A 25,223-nucleotide genomic window follows, 5' to 3' on the forward strand; every position below is an offset into this window, starting at 1 on the left:
TTTTTCTGTAGAATGGCTGAAGTCTTTGGACCATATCTTGTGTTTGGTTTACTTTTCATGGGCTCATAGTTTAAATACATACCAGTTAGGTGCCAAAAGGATTGAAAAGTCATTTGGAATAACGATACGAGCTGTACATGACCTCATGGGAAGAATGTTGCTCAGTGGAGACAAGTGGGAAACTTACACAGATGTGGGAGATTGACACATTGTTCACTTTCCAGGGGAGGCCTGGTGGCCGAAGCAGGCCAATGCTGGTAAAATGTTCTCAAGGGCAAACCTTGCATGGCCTGAGCATTGGGAATTTTAGGTTGGTTTCTTTCTATTGCTTCATTTTCCAACTCCTTCTTGGGCATAGGAAAGCTCTCTTCAATTTTCTCGTAGGCTGTTAATTTCCTAATATGTAGGCCTTTGTCTCATTGACTAAATCCAAGCCAAAGGTGAACAAATGAGAATTTATGGTCTCATAGTTCTGTGAAAATTGAGGTTATGCTGCCATAAGCCAAGGAACTAGAAGAAGCTGGGAGAGGGGCTTGGAACAGATCCTTCTCTAGCAGCTTTGGAGGGAGTGTGGCCCTGCTGACACCTTGATCTACAACGTCTAGCCTCCAAACTGTGGGGCAGTAAATCTGTTTTTAAGCCATTCATTTTGTGGTACTTTGTTGTGACATCCCTGGGAAGCTAACACACACTCCAAACCCTTTAGCAAAGTGAGAACCAGGGTCTGTGCTTCACGGGCCTTCTCTCTTTTAAAAAAATATTTATTTATTGAATTTATTTGACCGCACTGGGTCTTACTTGTGGCACACGGGATCTTTCCCAGGGGCATGTGGACTCTCTAGTTGTGACACACAGACTCCAGAGCGCAAGAGCTTCAGTAGTTGCGGTTCACAGGCTTAGTTGCTCTGCGGCATATGGGATCTCAGTTCCCTAATCAGGGATCAAATCCATGTCCCCTCCACTGCAAGGCAGATTCTTAACCACCAGACCACCAAAGAAGTCCCCTCTTTGTCTCTTTCACAAACATTTCTCTCTGGCAGGAAGATATTAATACCTAGCTCACAGACGGAGTCTTTGCAATATCATTACCAGTAGTTTTGCTTCTTTGCCATTTCTGCCTATGTGGTTGAGGTGAGCATTGCTGAGTTATGTGAATCGAAGTATTTCAGAATAGACCTCAATATGAGCTCTGGATGAATACATCCTTTATTTTTGATAGTTCTTAAAAATATTTGAAAAAAAAACTTTTGTGTTTTTAGATGGATTTCAAGGACGGCTAAACACTTCCTGCATGTAAATAACTGTTAGAATGAGTGAAGTTGGACAACCTCAGGTAAGTCATTTACCTCTCTGAATAATACTTATGTTTTAAAAATGATGGTAACAACAGTTTCCTGATTATTTAAAAGGGTTTCTTTAAAAAACAAACTAAAGAGTGTGAAAGGCCTTTATGAACTATAAAATATTATACACTCTTGTTGTTGACATTCAGCAATTATATGATTTTTGCTTTATCTCTAATTTTTACTCTGAATTCTTAGACAACTTACAATGAAATTCACAAACTCTAAGGTGATTAAAATAGAAAACAGAACTATTTATGGAAAAGAGAACACAAATATACCCCAAATTCTAACCTAGAATAGTGTGGTGGAGATTGCCCTAGCAAAGAGCTAGACTACAGTTCCCAACCTTCTTTGCAGTTAGAGTAGCCATGTGACTTGGTTCTAACCAATGAGTCCGACCAGATGGACGTGGTCTGTGCCAGTTGCAGACCTGACTCATAAAGCTTCTTCCTACAGAGGCTTCCCTGGTAGCTCAGTTGGTAAAGAATCCGCCTGCAATGCAGGAGACCCCGGTTCGATCCCCAGGTTGGGAAGATCCCCTGGAGAAGGGAACAGCTACCCACTCCAGTATTCTGGCCTGGAGAAATGACTGAGCGACTTTCATAGGGTGCTTCTCATGCCATAGCTCATTCATAAAGGATGAAATGACGACATGAAGACCAGAGTGAGCTTGGAAGTCATACACTGAACATGGCAGAGGTTTGTTAGCCTAGCATTATGGTTAGAAACTTATCCTTTCTTTCCCCCACAAGGTAATCAAGAGCACCTGCCCTTGCCTGCTATCTGAGCATGTAACGAACCTCTGCTCTTAGTACATTTTGGGTCTGCTTGTTATAGAGGTTTATGCTAATATTCAGCTCAGTTCAGTTCAGTCCCTTAGCCCTGTCCGACTCTTTGCGACCACATGAATCACAGCATGCCAGGCCTCCCTGTCCATCACCAACTCCTGGAGTTCACCCGAACTCATGTCCATCGAGTCGGTGATGCCATCCAGCCATCTCATCCTCTGTGGTCCCCTTCTCCTCCTGCTCCCAATCCCTCTCAGCATCAGGGTCTTTTCCAATGAGTCAACTCTTCTCATGAGGTGGCCAAAGTATTGGAGTTTCAGCTTCAGCATCAGTCCTTCCAATGAACCACCCAGGACTGGTATCCTTTAGAATGGACTGTTTGGATCTCCTTGCAGTCCAAGGGACTCTCAAGAGTCTTCTACACCACAGTTCAAAAGCATCAATTCTTCAGCGCTCAGCTTTCTTCACCATCCAACTCTCACATTCATACATGACCACTGGAAAAACCATAGCCTTGACTAGATGGACCTTTGTTGGCAAAGTAATGTTTCTGCTTTTTAATATGCTATCTAGTTGGGTTGGCCCAAAAGTTCATTCACTCCATAAGATATTACAGGAAAACCCAAACGAACTTTTGATCAACCCAATATATACAATTATTGTATTTTAGTATTAAATTTAGCAATCAAAATGCTTGAATCACAGACTTCTACAACTGGAAGACACTTTAGAGATCTGGTCCACTCCACTCAAACTTTTCAAGTTGCCATATCTTTCTGTTTCAAATCCCCCAGCGCCCCTAGATTGCCTTTGTAATTCAATTCAAAGTTCTTAACATGGTTCACAATCCATGTTCCAATTTCTCCCTACTTCTCCATCTTCTTTCTTGCCACTGTTTTCTTGTAGATGCTTCTCCAATTAAAAAGAAAAACTGGCCTTTCCTCTAGCCTTCTCATTTCTGTGCTTCTGGACTATTATGAAAATATCTCAACCTCACCTCCTTTGGAAACCTTTTCCTAACTCCCCCTGTCTCCTGACTGGTTGGATGCCCCTGTTTCATGTTTCCACAACACTCCATGTGAATGATTCTCACACTTTGTTCCATTACAATCACTAGTTTGATTTAGGGACTTGCTAACTAGATTAGAGTTCATTGATGGCAGAAGACATTCTCTGAGACATTTTTTCTCCCTAATTCCTAACTTAGTATCTGGAATGTTTCCAAATAAGTGAACAATTTATTTCAGCAAATATTTATCCAGTGCTTCCCATGGGGCAGGCATCTGGTTAAGTGCTGGGAATCAAGGGCAACCCAAAATTGACAAGGCTCAGTTGCAATCGGAGATTACAGTCTAGTGAAGGAGACTGATATGAATCAAATAATCACACAATCAGAAATACAACCTTGGTAAGTGCTGCACATATATATTAGCTACTAGTTCCTTTCCAGTCTGACTTTTCAGCACTTGAGCAGAATAAATTTATAATTTGGCATGCAAAATTATAAAATTTGAGTTTCAGAGGACTTCCATCATGGTTCTGTGGTTAAGACTCTGCTTCCACTGCAGGAGGTACAGATTCGAACCCTGGTCAGGGATCTAAGATCCTGCATGTTGCATGCTCCCTCCCCCCCCCCCAAAATTGGTGCAGTTTCTGAGCATGTAGAATCATTGAATCCCATAAGTGATAATCTTAACTATCACATTTGAGCCCTTTTGTGGGTAAGGCACTGAAGGATTAGCACATTAATATCTCACTGAATCCTCATGAAAATCCTATCAGCTACTGCAAGGAAATGAATTTATAATTAGGGTCTGCAGACCAGATTCAGAATTAGAACCATCCATATAGGATTGTAGTCAGGCACAGATAGGGGAGCTGATTTTCAGATATGCCTCAGAATAGCTCAGATCGAACACCCAGGGTTGTCTGGGAGTTGACCTATAACTCACCTTTCTTCACAAAGGGAATTAAACAATTGGGTGCTTTTTAGACTCTCTCTAACCTCATGCGAAGAGTTGACTCATTGGAAAAGATTATGATGCTGGGAGGGATTGGGGGCAGGAGGAGAAGGGGACGACAGAGGATGAGATGGCTGGATGGCATCACTGACTCGATGGACGTGAGTCTGGGTGAACTCCGGGAGTTGGTGTTGGACAGGGAGGCCTGGGGTGTTGCGATTCATGGGGTTGCAAAGAGTCGGACACGACTGAGCGACTGAACTGAACTGAACTAAAATGAGTAGTATCATTGGCATCTGTGTATTCCCCTGATTCTTGGGGAGGCCTGGGAAAGTATCTCCACTTGAAAATTTACTGCGTGCTTCCTCCCTCCCTCCCTCCCTCCCTCTCACCTTTCTTTCTTTCTCTTTCCCACCATTTCCTGCTACCACACAGTTATCCCCATTTTTCAGGTAAGACAGTTGGAACTTAGAGGGATTGTGTTATAGAGATAATAGGTGATAAATCTAGAGATGCAATGTGAGTTGCCTAAATTCAGTTAGGAAAAAATAAAGAAAGCTTTGTTTTCATACATATGAGAATAGATGACTTATAGAGATAAGAAAAACTAGGTTTATAATTTCAGTTATCTTTAAAAAAAAGGGAGCACTCCAGTTTTTTAGGTGATACACTTTTGGCCTTTAATTACAGAAGGAATTGTTTGGAATTTTACTATTCATTCATTCATTCATTTACTCTTTCACATATGAGAGTGAAAATGTTCCATAGAACATTGGCCTTACTCTGGAGGAAAATGAAGGAGCTATAGTAAACACAGGAAGGAACCGGCATTTGATCTGGTCCCTTTGTGTGTGTGCTAAGTCACTTCAGTTGTGTCTGACTCTTTGTGACCCTATGGACTGTAGCCCTCCAGGCTCTGCAGTCCATTCTCCAGGCAAGAATACTGGAGTGGGTTTCCACGCTCTCCTCCAGGGGATCCTCCCAACCCAGGGATTGAACTTCTGTCACTTGTGTCTGCTGCATTGGCAGGCGGATTCTTCACCACTAGGGCCACCCGGGAAGCCCCTCAACCCCATCCCTTTAGTCTGAGTGAAAATTCATGAAACAGCGAAGAGAGAAGGTAGACACTAGGTAGACGTTCAGAGTGTAAATGAGCTTGAAAGTATTAATGGGCATGTAGGTAAAGAACAGAGTTGAACATTCTTGTCACAGAGGCGATGGGAAAGTGGTGGTGGTGAGAGTGGGTGGGCGGCCAGACCGTGGAAGTCTTTATAGGCTATGACTAGAAGTTCAGACATTATCTTACAAGAAATAATAAAATGTGAGGTTAATTAAAATGTTCGGGACAGGAAAAAGACATAATCGTGTTGGTGTTTTCAAATGGTAGAGCTGAAGATAGAAAAGGGGAATTGCTTTGAGGGGCATCTTTTCAAGATAAATTTAGGGGATAGAATCTATGGGACCTCATGGCAAAAGTGATTTAGGTGATATGAAGGACTAAAGTTGTGCTTTCCCATTCGACAACCACATGTGGCTTAACAGTGACATGACTCCAAAACCACTGTAGATGGTGACTGCAGCCATGAAATTAAATGATGCTTGCTCCTTGGAAGAAAAGCTATGACCAACCTAGACAGAGTATTAAAAAGGCGAGACATTACTTTGCTAACAAAGGTCCATCTAGTCAAAGCTATGGTTTTTCCAGGAGTCATGTATGGATGTGAGAGTTGAACAAAATGAGCATTGAAGAACTGATGCTTCTGAATTATGGTGCTGGAGAAGAAGTCTCCTTGGACTGCAAGGAGACCAAACTAGTCAATCCTAAAGGAAATAAACCCTGCATATTCATTTAAAGGACTGATGCTGAAGCTGAAGCTCCAGTTCTTTGGCCACCTGATGTGAAAAGCTGACTCACTGGAAAAGACCCTGATGCTGGGAAAGATTGAGGGCAGGAAAAGAAGGGGGCAACAGAGGAAGAGATGATTGGATGGCATCACTGACTCAATGGACATGAGTTTGAGTAAACTCCTGGAGACAGGGAAGGACAGGGAAGCCTGGCATGCTGCAGTCCGTGGGATCACAAAGAGTTGGACATGACTTAGCGACTGAACAACAATGTGACTGTTTAAATTTAAATTAATTAACATTAAATGCAATAGAAACCCATTTCCTCAGTCCTACTAGACATGTTTCATGTGCTCTGTAGCCACAAGTGGTTATTACTACCATCTTGAACAGAATAGACACAGGACATTCCCATCATCACAGAAAGTTCTGTTGGACAACACTGGAGTAGAGAATTAGTCTGTTTTAAATTTGAACAGTGAATGACAATGGCACTTATATAGGGAATATAAAAGAAAGAGAAAGTTTGCAAGAAAAAGAAGAGTACTTGTATTTTGGATACCATGAATTTGAGATGCTGTTGGGCAGTCAGCTGAAAATGTCAAGTATGCTACTGGAAATTAGGTCTGGCACTAAGGATAGAGGCAAGAGTTAAGAGAGATTGCAGTCTTCACTTTGTAAGTACTAACAGAAGACTTGGCAATGGGTATGAGAAGAGAACCAGGAATAAATATCCCATGGTTTTCCTCCACTTGAAGGGGAGCAGAGGAATAGTAGTGCAGTTCAGAAAGTAGTCCAGGGAATAATCTGAAAAGTCAAAGGGAGAATCCAGAGAGTGATAATCCTGAAGTCAATAAAGACAAGTCAGTCAAAGATGTCCAGAGCCTTAGAGCATCCAAATAGGACTGGTTCATGGAAACACTCCTTTGGTTTTTAGAGGTCTGGAAGGCATTAGTAATTTTGCCTGGAGAGGTTTCAATGAGTGCTAAAAGATGGTAGAAGAAGCTTAATTGCAGCAGAGTCAGGATGAAATTGATGTGTATGGGTAAGTGGGATGGGCTGGGGAGAGGAGGGGGGCTTGTATAATATGAGAGCTCTCCCTCCTTTGCTAAGTTTGGCTGTGAGGATGACAAAGAGAGGTTATTAGCTTAAGGGACAGGAAAGAATAAGGGAAAGTTTATTTTTTTTTTAGAAAATGTGAACTTGAATTTTCTTTACCTGCAAATAAAGAGTGGGCGGAGTGGAAAAGACTTCAGTGAGCTTGGAGTGAAGGTGTAATTACTGAGCCAAGTGTCAGAGATAGTGGAAGAAAGGGTGGGTGAACCTCGGAAAGGGAAAAAGATTCTTCTGTTTCTCAGATCCAAGATGGAAGGAAAGAATGATTAATATCTGAGGCTTGAGGCAGAGAAACTTGGAACTGTTAACATCTTAGTTCTGTAATATATTGTTTCAACTATGATTTGTAGACAGTACAAAAATATTATATGTATGGATAATGTTGAACCTTGATAAAATCCAAAAGTGTGTGTTCAGCATATAACTTAATTCATGTAATTTTGCACTGTGGAAAGCTAATGAGGTCCAAATGAACAATAGTCTAGACTGGAATGACTTGATATTACATTCATTAGGGTAGCTCTTCATATGTCAGTGTTTTAATTAGACAACCATAGACCTGATTATTCATCAGCTCCCCTTAAATTTTGTGGTTAAGTGAGATCCAAGGAAGACTAAATAAACAAATAAATGAATCTACACTTGGACACATCATCATTAAACTGCACAACACTAAAGACAGAACATAAAACCTGAAAAACTAACAGTGAAGAAAAAGTATTATCTGCAAAGGTAGATAATTAGGTTAGATTGGCAACAAACTTCTCAGTGGCAGGACAGAAGAAAAATACGTTTTAAAGAAATCTGAGTTGATGATCTAGAACACCCAACTAAATTATGATTTAGGGGCAAAAGTAAAAGGATGACATTTAACAATAATCTTGAAAGAATTTACTATTCATTTTCATTGAAAAAATTACTCAAGAAAACACTTTAAAGGAATTAAAACACTGCAAGTAGAAGAAAAGAATGAGAAGGACAAGAAGAAATTGGTAAATATTAGTGTATCTAAATAATCACCCACTCTGTACAATGACAAAAGTAATACTGATTACTTTGAAGGTAAAATACAAGTGGAAATAAAATACTAAACAATAATAGTGTATAAAGTAGAATGTGATTGGAATGAAAAATTCCTGAGACCTTTTATTATTCGGAAGAAGAGGGATAAATTGTTTAGATTTCAAGTCAAACTACGCATGTGGAAGCACTGAGGGTGAGCACAAAAGTTATAGATATAGAGTAAATAAATTCTAATAATTCAAAATCTGAAAACAAGATAAAAGAAAACTTAAGCCAAGTAACAGACAGAAAAAGAATTGTAGAGAATTTTTCACAATGTGGCAACTAGTTTTTAAAATTTTAATTAAAACATTTCTCACTATTAATGAATAACTTTGAGTATATGGGCTGAGGGAGAAGGGAGAATGTGCTGTGGTCCTCTCTGCCTACTATGTGCCAGGCAGCATAATGCTAATAGTGTTATGCAGTGTCAGTTTGGTGGTGAAATGATCATATCCATAGAAATTACAACAGAGTTAACAGAAAACTTAGACTATAAAGAGAATTTAGGAAAGTTTTGGGTACAAGACCAAATATTTTTCCTATACCAGCAACTATCAACTAGAAAATACAATTGAAATAAGATGCTATTTATAATATCACTCAAAGTGAATAAATTTCTAAGAATCAGCCTAAGAAAAAATATTTCTTTGTGGAGAAATATTTAAAACTCTATTAAAGACATATGAAAAGTTTTGAATAAATGGATAGGCCAATTCAATATAGTAAAGAAGTTAATTTTCCTCTAATGAATCTATAAACACAAGACAGTTTCAGTCAAAATTCCATCTATGTTTTCGGAAGAACTTGAAAAACTCTTCTAAAATTTATTTGGGAAAATGATGGTCCATGAATAGCTAAGCCCCAAGTGAGAAAGAAGAGAAAGGCAAAATTTACTATATTAGATATTAAGACAGTTGACAATTAGTGGTTTAAAAAGCACATAATTGAAAAAATACAAAATAAAAAGCACATAATTGGTTATGGAACAGACAAATAGATCAGTGGAAATCAATCAGAACAATCAGAAGTCAAACTGTGCATATGGAGGACTTATACAACTGACACAGAGAAGGCAATGGCACCCCACTCCAGTACTCTTGCCTGGAAAATCCCATGGACGGAGAAGCCTGGTAGGCTGCAGTCCATGGGGTCGCTAGGAGTCAGACACGACTGAGCGACTTCACTTTCACTTTTCAGTTTCATGCATTGGAGAAGGAAATGGCAACCCACTCCAGTGTTCTTGCCTGGAGAATCCCAGGGACGGGGAAGCCTGGTGGGCTGCTGTCTATGGGGTCGCACAGAGTCGGACACGACTGAAGCAACTTAGCAGCGGCAGCAGCAGCAGCATACAACTAACAGATAAAGTGGCAAGAGAATTAAAGAACAGATTATTTTAGTGGCATTGGAAAAATTTTCACTCATAAATTTTCACTGTATACAGAGGTAATTCAGCATAAATTAAAGACATCATTGTGAAAGTTAAATCTTGTAAATCTAATAGACAAAAGTATTCATAGAAAAACATCAGCATAAACAAAAAACAATAAGAAACTCAGGGAAGAAATGGGTTGGGACTATGTAAAGGCAATGTAGAGAGGGAAATCTGAATGGCTAACAAGTTCACAGAGTTCGCAAATGCTTTGATCAGAGAAATTAAAGCAACAGTGAGATGCCATGTTAGTGCTATCAAAACACAGACATTAGAAATATGCATGCAAAGTGCTGGTCAGGATATGTAGTGGTAAATACTGTTATGTTTTTCTATGGATCTGTGAAGTGGCATGTTCATTGTTGTTATGCCCTGTGACCTAACTTATTCTTGGGTTTTTATCTCAGAGAATTTTTTGCATGTATCTATGAAGATACACAAAAGCAATGTTAAAACATGAAATAACGTGTGTCTCAGAACTGATGAAAGTATGAAATATTTGAAGAGAGGAGAAAGTAGGGTAGATTGGTCTGATGCCAGTAAAATTATCCTTTCTTTGGGGTTTGAGTCTTGTGGGAAGCCCATAAAGCCATCTGGATAGGTATGAGGGAATCCTGAAGTGTCTGGATTATTTGTGCAGGTCGTTACGCAAAGCCTTGCTTTTTGGCTTGAGCCACATCTAACATGAAGAGAGAAGGAAAGAAACACAAGTGGAGAACAGTGTCTGGAGAAATAACCCAGAGGTACGGTGCCTTGTTCCACAGTGTAGAAGGCAGTGAAAGGACTGGAGACTGGACTCAGGAAAAAGAGGCAGCCCTGTGTGGGGACTTTTTGAGGACAAACCAATGACTGTGTCCACTGGCTTCAGCAGTGGGTGCCCACGTGATGCTCCATGGGGTTGGAGTGACTGGCCACATTTCAGTAGACATCATCATAAAATGCCCAGGGCCAAACCATGTCCAGCTGCATCACAAACCCAGGTATACCAAGAAGAGGCATGTGTGAAGTGAATGTCAGTTGCTCAGTTGTGTCTGACTCTTGGTGACACCATGGACTGTAACCCACCAGGCTCCTAAGTCCTTGGAATGCTCCAGGCAAGAATACTGAAGTGGGTAGCTATTCCCTTCTCCAGGGGATCTTCCTGATCTGGGGATTGAACCCAGGTCTCCCACATTGTGGGCAGATTCTCTACTGTCTGAGCCACCAGGGAGGCCCCGATAAAAAGCCTAATTAATACAAGTGAGGAATGTAAGCCCTTTTGCTTTTGATGGTTAAAATCACATGAGTTCCCTTATACTTCCAGAAACTGGAGAGGAGAGAGGGGAAGAGGAGATGTTCTAAAAAGGCAGAAAACTTACCGAAAAGAGAGTTAACTTGAAAGAAGTAGTTAAACAGGAAGAAAGGAGATACCTTTAATTGGCATGGAAGATTAGATCAGTTTTAAAATAAGACAAAGCTGTATTTCCCCCTATACACCTGACATAAAGTCTGTGGCATGTTCTTGCTATATTGCCATATGCATTTTCATTGTACAGCATTAAATATGTGATCCAGGCAATTCTTTTTCACATTCGATCTAGACAGATGGAAACCCCATGGAGTAAATTATAGGATGATTCAGTGCAGGAAACACACTTTCACAAGGAAACAAGAATCATGAGGCCATGGTATTCATGTGTAATGGGTTCACCCACAACTTATTAAACAGAAGTCCTTCTGGAATAAAAGCAACTTCCATAAATCCTAATAGTTTTGACAAGCTGGGAAGCTTGAGTCAGCCTCACTCAGATGAGTTCAGGGTTCCATAAGCTTGTCCCCATTAGAAAAAAATTGTCCTGACAGAGGCTGTCCTTTGCTTAACAATCCTAATTTAAAGTCTTTATTTTCCATTCAAATGCATGCAACTCAACTTAATGTTGATTTAAAGCAATTTTCTCCAACAGAGAGAATTTACTGTAAGATACCTGTTCTTAATTTTAATTAATCAAAGATATGGAACAGTTTGGGGCTTCCCAGGTAGCTTCCCACCACCAGGGGTCAAGAACCCACCTGCCAATGCAGGAGACATAGGAGATTCGTGTTGGATCACTGGGTGGAGAAGATCCTCTGCAGGAGGGCATGGCAACCCACTCCAGTATTCTAACCTAGAGAATCACATGGACAGAGGAGCCTGGTGGGCTACAGTCCATAGGGTCACAAAGAATTGGACACAACTGAAGCAACTTAATATGCATGCATGAATGCATAAACAGTTTAAATTAGAAATTTTTGTCGGCATCTTGAGCTAGCTCTTATCACTTCACTTCCTTGGTATTCTCCAGGCTAAAATTACCTCCGCCATACACATTTACCGCTTCCAACGCCTCTAAAATGGAGGCAGAGTGAACTAAGAAGCTAGTATTGTGCAGTTAGAGGGAAAGGACGTGGTTAGTTATTGAATCAGGTCACATCCTAGCTTGGGACAGGGACGCCTGGCGTGCTGCAGTCCATGGGGTTGCAAAGAGTTGGACACGACTGGGTGACTGAACAACAAGATCTTAAACTGAGTCTCAGTTGTATAAAGAGGATAATAGGACTTCCTGCACTGTCGTGGGGAAATTTTTTTGGTTCAATATGTGTAAATGTTCCTTATATTTCATATAGTTTGTCATAGTTATTCTAATTTCAGGAGTTGTTTATAAGAAAGTGGCCTAATATATGGAGACATTTATGTACACAGACCTATTTGGTAAGCATTATTTATGTATAAGTACAGTATTTCAGTTTTGCCCTATTTTTATTTAACTTTACTGCTGGAAACAAGTGTCAGTTGCTCAGTATGTCCAACTCTTTGGGACCCCATGGACTGTAGTCCTCCAGGCTCCTCTGTCCATGTGATTCTCCAGGCAAGAATAATGGAGTGAGTTGCCATTTTATCTTACAGGAGATCTTCCTGACCCAGGGATTGAGCCCACATCTTCTGCATTGCCGGCGGATTCTTTACCATTTGAGCCACCAGGGAAGCCCCGTTGTAAACAAGGAGGCTCTAAATAAGAATAAAAGCTAAAATTAGTAGTTATTTAAGAAGATTTGGTGAATTCTTTGTTGAAATTCCTCCCAGAAATTGAGACAGTGAAGGACTCTAAAGTGGGTAACAGTGGTTTTCCCAGTGAACTACTTTCCAATTCTTTAACTAATCAGCTGACAGATCATTTAACAAATTTTAATTATAGAACACTATTAGTTTCCTGGGCCCACTGTAACAAAGTACTACAAACTGGGTAGCTGAGAACAGCAGGAAGTGATTGTCTTACAGTTCTAGAGGCTAGAAGCCTGATATCAAGTCGTGAGTAGGGCCGATCCTCTCTTAAATCTGTCACTGAGAATCCTCTTGGCCACTTCTAGCTTCCGTTGTTTGCCAGCAATTGCTGATATTCCTCGGTGTGGAGATGCATTGCTCTAATCTGTTGTCAGATGGCTATCCTCCTCTCATGTGCCTTTTCCTCATCTTCCCTCTGTGAGTGTCTCTGTCTCCATTTCGCCTTTTTGTAAGGGCACCAGTCATATTGGATTGGGCTTCCCTGGTGGCTCAGACAGTAAAGGATCTGCCTGCAATGTGGGAGACCTGGGTTCAATTCCTGGGTCAGGAAGATCGCCTGGAGGAGGGCATGGCAACCCAGTCCAGTATTCTTTCCTGGAGAATCCCCATGGACAGAGGAGCCTGGCAAGCTGCAGTCCATGGGATTGCAAAAAGTTGGATGTGACGGAGCGACTAAACACAGCACAGCATATTGGATTAGAGGCCCACCCTGCTCCAGAATGACCTCATCTTAACCTAACTGCTCCTGAAACAACCCTATTTCCAAATAAGGTCACATCTTAACATACTTGCAGTTAGAACTTCAACATATGAATTTGGGGGAGTAGAGAAGGCAAGGGGCACCATTCAACCCAGGGTTTCCCTGGTGGCTCAGATGGTAAAGAATCTGACTGCAATGAAAGACCTGAGTTCAATCCTTGGGTTGGGAAGATCCCCTGAAGAAGGAAATGGCAACCCACTCCAGTGTTCTTGCCTGGGAAATCCCGTGGACAGAGGAGCCTGGTGGGCTACAGTTCATGGGGGTGCAGAGTCAGACGCGACTGAGAGACTAACGCACTAACATACATTAACTATTCAACCCATAATAAGAAAGTTAGAATTTTAGAGGAAAGAAATTGCCAACTCATAGCCAGACGATTGACCAAGAACCCTGATAATTCTGTATGTTTTATGTTTTTTGTTTCCAGGCTTTGAGTCAATAAAATTTGGGAGTTAACTGAGTCCCTGGTTGGAGAGCTCTTTGAAGGCTGTAGGTCCATCAGAAGCATAATTCTATTCCAAGGCAGCTTGGTATATGGACCCCTCATGGTTAAAGGCAGTGGTAACGTGTCAGCGAGTCAGCAGGAGAGGTGGATGAGTCCAGACACAAGTTGAAAACGATCTTTCTACTCCAGTTTCACTTCCCAGCACGTCACAGGAAGAAATTCCCACCAGACCCAGGGAAAGCAGCTATCCTTTAATAGAATGGTGACCCTCTCCTTCCAGAGTCTCAGATTTATGAGTTTTTCTGTTGATTTCTTTATTTTCATTTCCCTAGTTGCCTTAGAGGAAAATTGGGATAATTTTGAAAGTAGAGCTTTCAACCTAAGGTCTTTTATTGCTCCTGAGTTTGTGGTTTTGTGTATTACTCATACATTTACATCCACAAAGTAAGCCTGAGTTGTTGAAATGTGGTCATTAATTAATCAATTAATCTAAGTAAAACCTTCCTTGTTAAGCATTTCTTATATCATCTTTCTAGTGAATTTGAAACCAGGTTTCCAATACTTTCTGATCATGAAGTATCCTCTGGCTTAGGACTCATGGTGGAGAAGTTCATGGAAAGCCTAGGGTGTTAGCTTCTTTCCCGGCTACATTCCAGCTGGTTTTAAATCCCTTTGCTTGCTTTGGCTTTCCCACATTACCTCTTTATGTGGGTGTTATTGGAACCTTCCTCTCAGTGTCCAATAAAACTCACCCCTTCCCTTTTGATCTTGCTACAAAAGGTTGGAAAAAACCCAGTGATGATCTTACCTTAAAATTAAGGCCAAAGGATAGGCAGAGGCAACTAAGAGGGTGAAGTTAGGAGTGGTTATAATTTTTCACACCGAACTGTTTGTGAGCAACAGTTAGGAAAGGGCCCCACAGAGAATATGGCCCTTTATGTAATGAGTTCTTTGGAGGAAATATGAGTCTCATGAGAATTAGAGGTTCGTCTAGAGGTTTAAGAAAGGATTAGCAATTTGTATGTGCTACCGGTCAAAGGCAAAAGGAAGTTGTTCTTGGGTAGTGGGTGGTCAAATGTCCTCAGAGCTGTGGGATTGTCCAACAGAGATAAACAGCAAAGGAGAAAAATAAGGAAGGGATTTCTTCTAAGAAGATAGCTGGACTATTAAGTCATCCAAGCACTGAGCACTGAGGGCAATGCTTAAATGTGGAGAGCACCACACATTCCCAGGAACCCCAAGGACTGGGCTTTTGTGTCTGTTCTGCCGTTAAGTAGGTGGAAGATTGAGTGCAATCCCTTCATGTCTTTGAATCTCACTTTCTGAACTTAACACTCTTGACCATTGGCTCTGGTTCAAGTAACTTTTTCATGGATCTGTCCTTTTGCTTAAAAGCTCTTTCGACCTAAATTTTGTTTCAGTTCAGTTGCTCAGTCGTGTCCGACTCTTTGAGACCCCATGAATCTCAGCATGCCAGGCCTCCCTGTCCATCACCAACTCCTGGAGTTCACTCAAACTCATGCCCATTGAATCAGTGATGCCATCCAGCCATCACATCCTCTGTCGTCCCCTTCTCCTCCTGCCACCAATCCCTCCCAACATCAGGGTCTTTTCCAATGAGTGAACTCTTTTAAATACACATATATGCATTTGGGAGGAATACTATTAATATTAGTGCTTTTTAAAAAATGCTATTACTGGTATTGAGTCATGAGGGCAACTCTGTGACAAGCACCACAATTTGAGTGGTTGATATATGCCACTTTCTTTAATCCTAATGGTAATCCTAAGAAGAGGTTGTTGTTCGGTTGCTAAGCTGTGTCCAACTCATTGTGACTCTATGGACTGCAGCATACCAGGCTTCCCTGTCCTTCACTATCTCCCAGAGTTTGCTCAAACTCATGTCCATTGAGTTGGTAATACCATCCAATCATCTCATCCTCTGTTTCCCCCTTCTCCTTCTGCCCTCAGTCTTCCCCAGCATCAGGGTCTTTTCCAGTGAATTAGTTCTTCGCATCAAGTAGCCAAAGTATTGGAGTTTCAGCTTCAGCATCAGTCCTTCCAATGAAAACTCAGGACTGATTTCCTTTAGGGTGGACTGGTTTCCTTTAGAGTGGACTGGTTTGATCTCCTTGCAGTCCAAGGGACTCTCAAGAGTCTTGTCCAGCACCACAGTTTGAGAAGCATGATCATCCTTTACAGCTGGCTATTAATGCATTCAAGTGGAAATGTTAGTTAAAAAGCACCCAGCCAGTCAATAGGTCCAGTGGAAATGGGACTCAGGCTGATGAGACTGTAAAGCGGGGGGGAAAGGCCTGTGATGAGGCTGGGGCAATAGGGGCTGCCTTGCTCAGGGAAGGGGCAAAGAGAAGTGTTTGGAGGACGTGACGGTGCTGAGCATCTCAAGAAAGAACCAAAAAACAGGGCAAAGTACAGGAAAGGAAGATGCTAAAAGACAAGATTTTCATTAAAAACCATTTCCCCCTTTTTATAATTATGAAAATAACATATGCACATTGAAGAATAATCAGATGATACAGAAAAAATTAAGGAACTGAAGAAAAACATACTATAGACCTTCTTCCACAATTATTTTCATTGTTGTATATTACCTTATCCTGTGGATGATACCACTCTAATTGCAGAAAGCAGAGGAGCTAAACAGCCTCTTGCTGAGGGTGGAAAAGGAGAGTTAATGAGTCGGCTTAAAACTAAATATTAAAAAAACTAAGATCATGACATTTGGCCTCATTGCTGCTGCTGCTAAGTCACTTCAGTCGTGTCCGACTCTGTGCGACCCCATAGATGGCAGCCCACCAGGCTCCCCCTTCCCTGGGATTTTCCAGGCAAGAACACTGGAGTGGGTTGCCATTTCCTCCTCCAATGCATGAAAGTGAAGAGTGAAAGTAAAGTCCCTCAGCCATGTCCGACCCTCAGTGACCCCATGGACTGCAGCCTTCCAGGCTCCTCCATCCATGGGATTTTCTAGGTAAGAGTACTGGAGTGGGGTGCCATTGGCCTCATTACTTCATGGCAAATAGAAGGGGAAAAGGTGAAAGTGACATATTTCCTGTTCCTGGGCTCTAAAATCACTGTGGATGGTGACTGCCGCCATGAAATCAGAAGACATTTGCCTCTTGGCAGGAAAGCTATGACAAACCTAGACAGTGTGTTGAAAAGCAGAGACATTACTCTGCCGACAATGGTCTGTATAGTCAAGGCTATGGTTTTCCCAGTGGTCACATACAGTTGTGAGATCAGGACTGTAAAGGCAGAGCACTAAAGAACTGAGGCTTTCAAACTGTGGTGCTGGACTTCTCCAGCACCTGAGAGTGCCTTGGACAGCAAGGAGATCAAAGCAGTCAATCTTTAGGGAAATCAACCCTGAATACTCGTTGAAAGGACTGATGCTGAAGCTGAAACTCCAGTATTCTGGACATCAGATGGGAATAGCTGACCCATTGGAAAAGTCCCTGATGCTGGAAAAGATTGAGGCCAGAGAAGAGGGCGTCAGAGGATGAGACGGCTGGATGGATGGCATCACCAATGCAATGGACGTGAACTTAGGCAAACTTTGGGAGATGGTGAGGGACAGAGAGACCTGGTCTGCTGCAGTCCATGGGGTTGAAAATAGTCAGACACGACTGCGTGACTGAACAACAACAACAACAACATATTACCTTCTAATTTTTGTCTAACATTCTAATTTTCCTCAGGTTGCAATCTGCTTAATATTAAATCATAAACATTTTCCTATGTTGTCATATAATCTTTATTATCAATATTATCATTGTACATGGGGACATACTAGTTCATATTATATATAAAAAACTATTTCTCCATGGTTGGATAATGGTAGCGATGCAATTTTTTATGGGTAACTTGTGTGAAATGAAAATATCTCCTGCCATGTCAATAAACAAGAAATGTCACAGCCATCAGTGATTTCTGGCCTCCAAATGTGAATGAGGGCTCTCAAAACTGCGATCCAGCAGACGCCACCAGCGCCCACAGAGATTGCTGAGGAGCTGGGGGAATGCAAGAACCAAGGTGAAAAAGGAAACAGGACGGCCCTGATAGCTGAGTTGCATATGAAAGGAATAATCTTCCCATACACAGAATGCTAAATTCTTCAGATATTTGATCTTTGAAGTTCAGACTTCCTGCTCCCTTTGTTGCAAACTTTTACATAGCCTGACTTCCCCTCTGTCTCCTTGGAGCAGTTTTCTCAGAGCTACTGATATGCTGTCTCCCGGGCTTGGAGTCCTAAACATTCCCACCAAATAAAATAATGCCTCTTTCAGGTTGTGACTATATTTTTCAGTTGACACTTGAAATAAATTTTTTCATAGGTGGTACGTTGATTCATTACATTCGGAGGAATCTGGTTTCTAGGGACACTCTTGGGTTCAATGGACCTATGAATTTATTAAAAATGAGAGTTACCCAGTATCTATTCTACCGGCTGTTTGTAGAAAATAAATATTGGAAAGTTGCTAGCAGGGAATTAGTATTCTAAAAAAAGATTAAGAAAGAATAAAGGAGTGGAAAGTGTTCCTTGGGTGTCAAGGAGAGTCAAAGAGTAATTTAAGACATCAATAGAGAGATTAGTGACTGTAATAATGTATTTCTGTGTTCCGTATAAGAAGCATACAGCATAGTCTGTGCAAAATGAAGCCAGAATTCCAAGCAGAAATGGAATAACTTTAAGAAAACTTTTCTTGGCACTGTAAGCTCACACATGTACTTTTATATGCTACAAAGTTGAAAAAAAAAGTTAAAAAATTCTGAAGTATTGAGGCCATAGCTATAAAAAAATTAAGGTTTTAAACTAGATTTGTGAGAGTAAGAAAATATGTGTTCTGGTATGCTGCTATTCTGTACAGTACTTTTTCATGCTGGCAAATATTCTGTTTCTGCCAATGTGAACAATTATTTTTTCTGGCAAAAACAGTTTGAATAAAAATAGTAGCAAGCCACCATTTCTTAACATAGTAAAGTTGAAAATTTTAAACATTTAATGGAAATTATTTACACATTTATTTCATTGCTATTCAAAGGAAGTAGTAGGAATTCCATGAAAGTTTGTGTTATGAAAAAAGTAAATTGCTAGTGTAAAGGCATTTGGAAGCTAGAAGAATGATAAAAAGGAGATGATTTAGAAAGAAACAAGTGTATCTATTTTAAAACATTGTTATTATTAGCTTCAACCTTCTCTGACTTGACAAGACTCCCACAGACTGGAAAAGATAGGGCAAGTAGACTACCAAATATGTATTTCTTTCTTCTTTGTATTTAACAGAAACTGAATTTTGCTCAGTACATCCATGGTCCAGGTAAAGTACTTTCCCAGACTTGTTTGCAGTTACGGGTGACTATATGACATTTTCAGCTGATGAAATAATGGACAAAACTTGCTAGGTTCTGCCCCTTTGCTCTTTCTTTCTTCTTGTTCTTGCCTGGAAAGCAGGTAGTGAGGTTGAAGGTAACGCCCAATCTGAGACCATCTCACAGCAAGGATGAAGAATTAAGCTACGCAGTGAAGACGTGTGCTTAGTTGCTCAAGCCTGTCCGACTCTTTGCAGCCCCATGGACTGTAGCACCCCAGGTTCCTCTGCCCATGGAATTTTCCAGGCAAGAATATTTGAGTGGGGTGCCTAGGGGATCTTCCCAACCCATGGGTAGAACCTGTGTCTCTTTCATCTCCTGAATGGGGAAGTGAAAAAGAAGTAGAATCGTGTGGCACTGATGAAACCATGGAACCACTGGGTCACTCTTCTCTGCACTTTGCTTATGAGGCCAATTATGTGAAGCTATTTAGTTAAGCCACTGTCATCAGATTTCCGTGACATCCAGTGCACACAAATCCTAAATAACACAAGAGCCCTTGATGTAGTCTCTGTTTGTAACCTGTACTTTTATTTATAAACTGCCCATTATGATGAGTTCAATGATTTATGTTCTCAAACCGTCTGAGCTATTAATTACATCAGCAAGTTAACATTTATTAAGTATTCCCTTTTCCTCATCCTTGTATTTAATACCAAAAAGTATCTGACAAGTTGTGTGCACTTAATAAATATTTACTTACCAGCAATTTGGAAAGTTGTTTTGACTCCAAAGTGAGTGTGTATGTATATACATACATGCACATATCTTTACATAAACATGTAGATGAGTAAACACTATATATAATTATAAATTATGTGTGTGAAAATACTTATATGGATTTTAAATACTCAGATATTAACGAATTACTCTATGAGAATCAGTTCAGTCGCTCAGTCGTGTTTGACTCTTTGCAACCATGGACTGAAGCACGCCAGGCTTCCCTGTCCATCACCAACTCCTGAAGCTTGCTCAAACTCATGTTCATTGAGCTGGTGATGCCATCCAACCATCTCATCCTCTTTCGTCCCCTTCTCCTCCTGCCTTCAGTCTTTCCCAGCATCAGTGTATTTTCCAATGAGTCAGCTCTTTGCATCAGATGGCCAAAGTATTGGAGTTTCAGCTTTAGCATCAGTCCTTCCAATGAACACCCAGGACTGATCTCCTTTAGGATGGACTAGTTGAATCTCCTTGCAGTCCAAGGGACTCTCAAGAGTCTTGTCCAACATCGCAGTTCAAAAGCATCACTTCTTCGGCACTCAGCTTTCTTTATAGTCCAACTCTCACATCCATACATGACTACTGGAAAAACCATAGCTTTGACTAGACAGACTTTTGTTGGCAAAGTAACGTCTCTGCTTTTAATATGCTATCTAAGTTGGCCATAACTTTTCTTCCAAGGAGTATTTAATTTCATGGCTGCAGTCACCATCTGCAGTGATTTTGGAGCTCCCAAAAATAAAGTCTCTCACTGTTTCCATTGTTTTCCCATCTATTTGCCATGAAGTGATGGGAACGGATGTCATGATCTTAGTTTCTGAACGTTGAGTTTCAAGCCAACTTTTTCACTCTCTTCTTTCACTTTCATCAAGAGGCTCTTTAGTTCTTCTTCGCTTTCTGCCGTAAGGGTGGTGTCATCTGCATATCTGAGGTTACTGATATTTCTCCTGGCAATTGTGATTCCAGCTTGTGCTTCATCCAGCCTGGCATTTTGCATGATATACTCTGCATATAAGATATACTGTATGAGAATAATTGCCACTATTTCCTTTCCAGTTAAGATTTGTATAGGGCTGTAATAATCGACACTTTGTATTGCAGTGAACTCTAAGGTCTCAGAGAGAAACACAAGAGAACTGATGTGGTAGAAAGGGGGATAAAGAAACAATGACTTTAGATTCCCTCTAGCAGCACTTGTCAGACCACCTGAATAAGCATTCTTTGTACAAACGATACAAAGGGGCTTCCTGGGTGGTGGTGCAGTGGAAAAGAATTCGCCCAGCAATGCAGGGGACATGGGTTTGATCCCTGGTCCGGGAAGATTCCATGGGGAAACCCCTGAGCCACAACTGAGCTCTGCAGTCCAAAGCCCACAAACTGCAGCTAATTAGCTCTCTGTGCCGCAATTACTGAAGCCCGTGCGCCCTAAAGCCTGTGCTCCTCAACGAGAGAAACCACCACAGTGAGAAGCCTGGGCACTGCAACAATGAGTAGCTGCCGATCAGCACAACTATAGAAAAACCTATGCACAGCAACAAAGGCCCAGCCAACCAGAAATAAATTAAAAAAGAAAGACGACATGAAGTTTGGAAAAGGGAGGAAAACTTAACACTTTCTACAGAAGACAGAAATTCTTATTTTACCATGAGGGTGAGACATTTATTTTGTTTCCATTTTATTTTTGGTGGCCAGAAAATCTATGTAACACATAAGTGCGCATCCTTGGTGGAAAGGATGGCCTGACGAAGAGAGGAAATCTCTTGAGAAACTAGCACCCCAGAGAGAAACACCAGGGTAAAGCCATTCAAGAGCCAGGACTTAATGAGCTTTCTAGAGATTTGAATATGCCGTACATACAGCTTTTTCTCCAAATTCTTGCTGTTTGGAGTTTTGATATTTTTAAATATCCAGTGATAGAAAATAAATACTGATGGCTATTAATTAAAATCCTTCTCAACATAGTACTCCAGGGAACTGCTAGCAATTGATTAGAGTAGACAAGAGACCTTATTTCTATCTGTAATATAAGACTTAATATTCTTTTTTCCAGGTCAAGTAACTTAAAATTGTTTTGTAATCACCAGGGGCTTCCCCGTTGACTCAGAGACTCGGGTTCAGTCCTTGGGTTGGGAAGATCACCTGCAGGAGGAAATGGCAACCCACTCCAGTTTTCTTGCCTGGAGGAGTCCATGGACAGAGAGACTGGTGGGCTACAGTCCACAGGGTTGCAGAGTGGACATGACTGAGCAAAGACACCATAAAATCAGCAGAATCACCTCCCTAGCATTATCTGAAGACAGGTGATTTTTTTTTTCTCCTCAAATACTATTGTGGTAGTTTTAAAATAGTTTCAAATTCTTTGATATTCCTCCCTTTGGTGGAGGGGAAGGAAATTCCCTTTCCATTGAGTATGAGCTGGAGTGGACTTAACGAATCTCCTTTTTAAGCTCTTTTTTTCTTTTTTTTTTGGTAAGGTGTTTTTTTTTTTTTTTTTAATCCTTTAAATAAAATGTTGTTTATTTATTTATTTGGCTCTACCAGGTCTCAGTTATGGCATTTGTTGCAGCATGCAGGTTCTTTTTTATTTTCAGTTGCAGCATGTGGAATCTAGTTCTCTGACTAGAGATCGAACCTGGGCCCCCTGCATTGGGAATGTGGAGTATTAGACCCTGGACCACCAGGGAAGTCCCATGAATCTCATCTAATAAAAAGAATATAATGAAAGTGACAATGCATGGCTTTGAAGACTGGGTATTTCTGCTAATTCTCTTTCTCTCTCTCTGTTAGATGATTTGCTGTGGGAAAGCCATGTGGCAATACACCAAGGCCTCCTACAAACAGACATGTGCATGAGTCATCCAACAGTGGCTCCTCCAGCCCCAGCCAGGCCTTCAGGTGGGACTGCAGCATCTGCCAGCATCATAATTACAACCTTATGAGAGATTGAGCCAGAGTCGCCCAGCTAATCCACTTCCAAAATCCTGACCCACAAATAGTAACTGAATATGTGTTTACTATTTAAACCATGAAATGTTGGAGTAATAGTTCATGCATAAATGGATAACAATGTTGTTGTTCAGTCACCAGTTTTGTCTGATTCTTTGTGAACCCATGGACTACAGCACACCAGCCCCACTGTCCCTTACCATCTCCCAGTTTGCCCAAATTCATGTCCATTGCATCGGTGATGCCATCCAGCCATCTCATCCTCTGATGCCGTCTTCTCCTTCTGCTCTCAATCTTTCACAGCATTGGTGGCTTTTCCAGTGAGTTGGCTGTTCACATCAGATGACGAAAATACTGGAGCTTCAGCTTCAGCATCAGTCCTTCCAATGAGTATTCAAGTATTGATTTCTTTTAAGACTGACTGGTTTGATCTCCTTGCTGTCCAAGGGACTCTCAGGCATCTTCTCCAGCAGCACAGTTCGAAGGCATCAATTCTTTGTTATTATCTGGATAACAATGGTCTGATCCCCGGGTTAGGAAGATACCTGGAGGAGGGCGTGGCAACCCACTCCAGTACTCTTACCTGGAGAATCCCATGGACAGAGAAACCTGGCAGGCTACAGTCCAAAGGATTGCAAAGAGTTGGACACAACTGAAGGGACATAGCACATAGCCATATTAAATTTTTTTTTTAAAGAAATAAAACTCATTTACAGCCCCTTTTAATACTAGCAGGGGCTGTTAGTCCCTGTTAAGACTATTCCCAATTTCACTACCTTAGTATTGTCAAGTTAGCTACTTACCTATCAATACTTGCTTTTTTCTTTCTTCTGCAGAAGGGTCAGAAAACCTTTTTTATACAGGGCCAGATAGTAAATAGTTTAGGTCTTATAGGCCATGTGGTCTCTGTCACAACTACTCAGCTCTGCTCTTGTGGCAGAGAGCAGCTGTAGACAATATTTAAATGAATGAATGTGGCTGTGTTCTAATAAAAGTTTATTTATGGATACTGAAATTTGAATTTCACATAATTTTCACATCATGGAATGTTATTATTCTTTTGATTTTTTTTCAGCTACTCAAAAATGTAAAAACCATTCTTAGCTTGTAGGTCACTTGAAACCAAGCCTTGGGCCAGATTTGGCCCACGGGTGTTGTGTGCTGATTCCTGTACTAAAGTAATGGAATTCTTGATATTTAGCTGGCACGTGGATGCCCAAATAAAGACTTTTTTTTCCACATTTTTTTTTTCAGACAGTAGCCGTGTAACCACACTATGGTTAATGAAAAGTAGTTGATAAGTGCAAATTCTGAGTCATGCTCTTAAAGAAAAGTAGTGTACTCTCCTCTTTTATTCCCCCATTTTCACTTTTCACTGGCCAGGATGAAGATCACCTTGGACCATGCAGTGGCAGAAATATCCTTGGTATGGTAGAAAAAATAGAAAGAGCTCAAATTCCTGCCTCTGGACCGTGTGTGGTCATACTGCTAAAAGAATGAAAACTAAGACTACAATCATTTTGTAAAGGGACCACTGTTTTAGGGCCTTTTCACACTTTGCCAAATCTGTATTCTAACATCAGCTGGTTAGACTTTGGCTAACATCTCTAAATGTAATAACAGGCTAATGTGCTGTACTTTCAAGAAGCACTGCAGAAACTTTCAAGAAACAGCTAAGTGTGGAGTTAAAAAATTCGTTCTTGGTTCCTTATCAAGTCAAGACAGTCTGGATATAGGACAGCTTTAACTTTTTATTTAAAATCAGAATTTCTAAATATTGCAGGTGTTTTGCTTTTTCTCCTGATTGTTGATTTCCTGCAGTTTGGAAGTGAACAGCGGTGTCTTTGTATCCTTTTGTTCCTATCTCCATCACACTTACAGCCAAAGAGAGAACATTATTAATTGGGAGAAATAAACAAATTTGCTTCTTATAATCCCTGATGAATAATTAATTCACATTGTCCTTTGTGGATTTTATTTATATAAATGAATGGATTTAAAATCTAGCCTCCACTCCTACTGCCCACAAGTATCACATGGTCCTATGGATTTTCTCATTTATATGATAGCTGAAAGAAACTATAGTTGTAAGAGACATACTTATCTTGTGAGCATATTTTATTTTCCACAGCAGAACTTGGGGGGTCCCAGGCTGTAAACAGCAGTGGAAAAATGATCCCACAAACTACTATAAGAATCGTCAACTACCACTCAGCCGCACCGGAGTATCAGGCATTGTCCAAACACGGTTGTTTGAGGTCTTGTGCTGACCCACAGTATTTCCCATTCACCTCTCTCCCCCTCTTCTCTCCTTGCCAAAAACCAAACTAGCTTT

The sequence above is a fragment of the Bison bison genome, unplaced genomic scaffold, assembly GCF_000754665.1.
Source record: "Bison bison bison isolate TAMUID 2011002044 unplaced genomic scaffold, Bison_UMD1.0 scf7180017864110, whole genome shotgun sequence".
In the NCBI taxonomy this organism is placed as follows: domain Eukaryota; kingdom Metazoa; phylum Chordata; class Mammalia; order Artiodactyla; family Bovidae; genus Bison; species Bison bison.